At 34.9% G+C, this 6,357-nt stretch overlaps 1 pseudogene; it reads right to left on the reverse strand.

Moving 5' to 3' along the window:
- Positions 1 to 2,874: 2,874 nt before the first annotated feature.
- Positions 2,875 to 4,295, reverse strand: LOC101429975 (septin-7-like; annotated as a pseudogene).
- Positions 4,296 to 6,357: the final 2,062 nt, after the last annotated feature.

Raw genomic sequence — 6,357 nt, forward strand, 5'->3', positions numbered from 1 at the left:
ATCAGCTCCCCAATATATTCTTTTGTGGATCACACTTTTGGTGTCATCTAAAACCTTTTGCTAAGTCGAAGCTCACACAGATTTCTCCTGTTTTATCATTTACTACTATAATTTTGCATATCATTTAAGCATGGTTTCTATTTAGAATTAGTTTTTGTATTAGGTCATAGGTATGAGATGAAGTTCATTTTTTGTTTATTTTCTTTCTCTGGCTTTTTGTTTTTGCTTTTGTTTTTTACTTTTTGTATATGGAAATCAAATTGCAACACCATTTGTGGAAAAGCCTATCTTGTCTCTGTTAAATTGGCTAGCACCTTTGTCAAAAATCAGTTAACTATATTGATATGGTTATTTTCCTGGGCTTTACCCACTTCCATCTGTCTATATATCTTTTATTTTGTTAATAATACATTGCTTTGATCAGTGTAGATTTAGGGTAAATCTTCAGTGTGGTTCATGGAATTCCTCTGACTTTTTTCTATTTGTGCAGAATTATTTTTACTAATATAGCAGTTTTACTTAAAGTATAAATTTTATAATCAACCTGATGATATCTGGAGAAATGTTTAATGGGATGTAGCCTGAGATTGCATTTTTTTCTTTTGAGGAGGTACCAGGTAGTGAACCTGGAACCATGTCAGTGGGAAGCAGGTGCTCAACCACTGCGCTACACCAGCTCCCTGAGATTGTCTTTAATCTATAGGTCACACTGGAGACATTGGCTTTTTATATCCTGTGCAGTAAAGAATAGAGTGATGGGATAGAGGAGCTTCCATTCTCACTTATTCCCCGTGGTTATCCTAGTAATACTTAGGTAACACTTAAGACCTTTCTTAAAGCAATTCTACAAGATTAATCAGTTGCACTTGTCATCTAAAGAGGGGAGATTAGAAATATTGCCATCCATGTATTTGCTATTTTTCCAGCATTGTCTCACTTTGCTTTTCACTTCCAACATGAATAAATATTAATGACCTAGGTTTTTCCTCAATTCTTGAGGAGATCTGGGTAACAAAAATTTCTCTGCATTCAAAGAAAAGTTTCATGGCTAGAGTAACAATTAATTTGAATTTTAATATAAGGTAAATCTAAGAAACATGAATGTGCCAACTTAAATTTGCAAGATTCTCTCAATCAGTAGAGCATTTGCTAATCAATCATAAATATTTATTGAGCACCTAACATTCTTGTGAAATAAACTTACCATATATCTCTTTTTGAGACAGTTATAATAAATATAGAGAAAATATGTGTGAACAAGGATAAATTTCCTTAATCCCATGGATATTTTGTTATTGGCAGGCATATGATAAATGTATTATTGATTAAAGATGGCATTGCCATTTCATATATGAAAATTCTTCTCAGTCCTGATACAAATACAATACAATGATAAAGTATAAATTTAAAAAAGCATGAAAGATATTTTCAGGCTAAAATATAACAAAATAAGCAAAAACCACCCAACAAAAACAGACAGACACTTGTAATTTTACCCAAAAAAATGCAAATTTGTGACTAGGGTAGAAGGTTTACAATTAGGCACATGGGAATAGCGATTTGCTTCCTATGATTATAAGAACCTAACGCTGCTCTTCAGCCTGTGAATTTTGACTAACAATCACTTCTGATGTTTAACCTCTAAGATCTTCAGTTCTAGGAAAACCTCAGTCCTATTGATGAAGGAGATATCAGACAATACTTTGTGATTACACACTAAACAAATTCATCTTCTGATTTACTTGAATACTATACTGAATTGGAATCTGTAATATCTTCAATGTAAGTCGCTAATTTCCTCAAAATTATATATAAGCATGAACCACAACATGACACTATAATATTTGATTCTGCACTGGGGCACCACCGACAGGCCAGGTAAAGATCACTGAAACAAACTGGTAGAAAAGATGAACAGAGAGAGAGGAGACCCAAGGGTTTATAACCCCAAATCCCAAATAATGTGGTAAAAGATGGGGAAACCTAATTTTTTTTAACATCACAACTTTTACTATGTGAATTTTTACAATACAAACAAAAAAGTACAGAATGCAGAATGGTAACATTTTTTTCTTCAAGAAGCCATGATTCCCTTTCTAGTAAAATAAAGAGACTGCACATAGGTAGAAACAGGTTGGTTGTTAGCTTGACAATTTTGTCTAGAAATGACCTATAAATGCATTTCCCCCTGCTACTTAACATAAAGTGTAAAAAGGGAGTTAAGGGAAAGTTTCTTTGTTGGTTCCTACCATATGAAAGTTGGTATACTCTATTTTAGCAGGGTCAATATATGGAAAATACCTAAATTAAATGTTATTACAAAAATGAAGCAGTAATGAGATTCTGGCTAAAGAGAGCACTTAATGAGAATAGTATGTATTTAAAGAATCCAAAACAAACAAACAAACAAAAAAGTTGTTATAAAAAAGCTCTAGGTGCAGTGTAAGCATATAGGTTTTTTTTTTCCATGTATTTTTAAACAATGGAAGTGTCAAAAAATACGGTCAACTGTGTTAGACTAAATAATATTATTGTTTATGCTGCACTGAATGGAACTTCTGTATTATAATTATCACAGAGAAGCATAGTTTGCATCATATTATCACAATTTATCCTCAGTGAAAACCTTCCAGAGTCCTTTTATTTTGGAATATCCTGTAAACAAACAAACCATCAGAACATGATTGTACAATAGTAAAATGTCCTCTTGCATTAAACTGAAGATATTTGTTTAATAAAATAAAAAAAATAAAAATAAAAAAAGGAAAAGTACTTAGAGCTGTTACTTTCTAAGTACACAACAACCCTAGACAATTCAAGGCATCTTAATCTCCATCAAGAACAACAACAACAAAAAATAATTTTTGTCATGCTTCTAAATCCATCATTATGGATAAAATTGGTGCAAATTGGTCAAACGGATCCAACAAACACTGATGTCCAAGCTGGCATATTGGCAACTAATACGTAACTGGTGGTCAGTAGAGGGTTTAAAAGATCTTCCCTTTCTTCTTGTTCTTTTCCAAGATTCTTGAAGAGTTCTGTTGTTCTAATATATGTTGTTGAGCTTCCCGGTTTGCTTTCTCATCCTCAAACTGATGATGCTTTTCCTCTAATTCTTTGTGCTGTGCTTCCAAATTCTTTTTCATTTGCTTATGGTGTCGTTGGTGCTCAGCTTCAGCTTCAGAATCCTTCAGTTTCTGAACTTTTTTTTTTGACCTTTGCCTCAAACACCTGCTCCATCTCCATCTTCATCTTCTTCATCTTGGCTACATTCTCCCTTCTTTCTTCTTCCATCTGTGCCAGAGGGCTCTTAGTAAGCTGCCCTTTATTCTTGTTGTTACCAACTCCATTATAAGTCACAGCTGCCAGTTTTCTGCTCCTGTAGTTCTCATTATTAGTAACATCTTTCAAGTCCTGCATGTGCGTTCTTATCAACATATTTCTTAAAATTGTAAAATCACAGTCTGCACCATTTTCAACTTCAGTAACACCCCACAGATACTGCCTTCCTCTAACCCTTTTGCCATTAACTTCAGTGATAGTATCACTACCTACCACAGCAAGAGGTAAATGGTCCTTTATTTTTTAATAAGATTATTTTCTTCTTCATCATCTGTTTCTGGAAATTCATATATTTTAATTTTATGTTCTTGGATTTCTTTCATTATCTGTTCTTTAAACTGTTGACACTCCGCTGGTGTGAGTGTGTCTGCTTTGGCAATAAGTAGGATGATATTCACTTTTTCATGTAAATGTTTCATAAACTCAATATCCAATGGTTTGAGTCCATGTCCTGAAGTAGCAATGAAGTATAAGCAGCATTGCACTCTATTGTCAGGCATCCGTCGTCTGTTCACTTGAGATTCTGCATTTAGGTAGTCTTCAAATTTACTATCAATAGTCGATGACAGGCTGCCAACAATTACTTTTATCCACTGCATCTTCAAATCCTGGGGTATCAACTATTATGAGTCGCAACTGAACACCACCTTCTTTGATTAAAACTTTGGATTGTTCCACCTGTACATCTTTTTTATTCTAGGGGAAGGACCTGAATACTCTGGAGAATACAAACCTATAAGGAATAACGAGTTGATTAACGTTGACTTTCCCAATCCAGATTCACGTACTACCATAAGTGTGAATTCAAACCTTCTCTTCACTGATTTTCTGTTACTTTACTTGGGAGATTTGCAAATTCCACATAGCCTTTCAAGGTTCTTCTGCTGAGCCATGGTACTACTGTTGACGCTGGTCTTCTCAGCGGGAGCGGATCTCGCCCTGACCGACATACCCTCCCCCTCCGTGACAGCTCAGGTGCAGCGTAGCCCGCCTTTTCTCCCCTAATGTTAATAGAAGTAAGCAACAGCTAAAACTATATAAATTCAGTACCATTCAAATAGAAATAAAGCAATGTGAAAATAGACTTTGAAATATTTTTACTATCAAAAAATACAAGAATACATATCCAATAAAATAATCAATACTAAATAAGGGAAGAATAACAGCTGCTTTTAAGAAAGAACCAATTAAAACCTTTGGTAGTGGTGGTTTTGATGGTAGACGTGAATGTAATTAATAACAGCAAATTATATACATGAATATTGTTAAAGGGGAAATTTTAGATGTATATGTGTTACTAGAATAAAAATTAAAAAACAACCATATGATTTACAATACTGTAAACCCAAATGCAACCTATGGATTATAGTTAATAGAATAATTATAATACTATTTTCTCATTTGTTATAAAGTCACTAAATTGATGCAAAATGTTAATAATTGGGGCAGGAACTCTATATTTCTGTATAGTTTTATTGTAAACCTTCAATTTCTCTATTAAAAAAAAGAACTGATCAGATCAAATAAGTATTTTGGATATACAATGTTAAAAAAATTAACAAATAAAAAACCTTGAAATTAAAACAAAGTATAGGGAAGCGGACTTGGCCCAGTGGTTAGGGCATCTGTCTACCACATGGGAGGTCTGCGGTTTAAACCCCAGGCCTCCTTGACCCGTGTGGAGCTGGCCCATGCGCAGTGCTGATGCGCGCAAGGAGTGCCCTGCCACGCAGGGGTGTCCCCCACGTAGGGGAGCCCCATGCGCAAGGAGTGCGCCCCGTAAGGAGAGCAGCCCAGTGCGAAAGAAAGTGCAGCCTGCCTAGGAATGGTGCCACACACACGGAGAGCTGACACAAGATGACGCAACAAAAAGAAACACAGATTTCCCTGCCGCTGACAACAACAGAAGCGAACAAAGAAAAACACGCAGCAAATAGACACAGAGAACAGACAATTGGGGTGGGGGAGGGGAGGGGAGAGAAATAAATAAATCTTAAAAAAAAAAACAAAGTATAAATGAAATTATCTTTAGTATATTGTGGTATTTTGAGACTGTATATAGCCCAGAAAAGATCATATCCCTAGAACTATTTCATTCCTGTGGGTGTAAATGTTTTATAGGTGGGAGATTCCTTTTGATTACATTACGTCAGTAGGGTGTGACCCACGGTGGCTCTTAATCCTCTTACTGGAGTCCATTATAAATGGGAGACAGAGAGAGAAACCCCCAGAAGCTGAGAGAAAAAATCTTAGAAGCCAGAAGCTGAAATCAACAGAATGCAAAAGTGGAGGAAGAGAAAGAAACTGGCAGACCAAACCATGTGCCTTGCCAAGTGAGAGAGAAGTCCAGATTGGCCAGCAGTCAATCTTTTGGGAGAAAAGTATCATCTGATGAAGCCTTGATTTGGACCCTCTCTCTGTCTCAGAACTGTAAGCATATAACTTAATAGGTCCCCACTGTAAACGCCAACCCATTTCTGGTTTATTGCCTTGACAACCTCTAGCAAACACAAACATATATTAACTATTTAATTGTATAATGAATTAAAGAATTTGTGATTTAGAAAAACACTGACCAATTTACTAAGAGACGAGAAAATATATTTGGAAATCTGAAAAGTAGGTAAAAGAACAAAAAAGCAATCATGAAAAGCCAAAGAGAAATCTTCAGTCTCCTTTTGTCCTGAAATCATTTGCTGAATTTTGTTGAAAATAATTTTTCACAAGGATACATGCTATCCTGGAGACAGGATAAAAATATTAGTAATTATGGAATTTTTAAAATATATTAAGAAGAGATTATATTTAAATGTGGACACCAAAAGAAAATTTTCCTATCTTGATCTTTGCCATCACATGTTGAACAATGTCAGGAGCCACAGGTTCACAGGCTGGAATATCAATTCTATATCATGTGGGGGAAAGAAATTTTAAAAATTGAAAGAATATTTTAAAAAGTACTTTTATATATAGATATTCATGCAGCCAGTAGAAAATATATATTAAACCTAG

Source organism: Dasypus novemcinctus, chromosome 12, assembly GCF_030445035.2.
Source record: "Dasypus novemcinctus isolate mDasNov1 chromosome 12, mDasNov1.1.hap2, whole genome shotgun sequence".
Taxonomy (NCBI): Eukaryota; Metazoa; Chordata; class Mammalia; order Cingulata; family Dasypodidae; genus Dasypus; species Dasypus novemcinctus.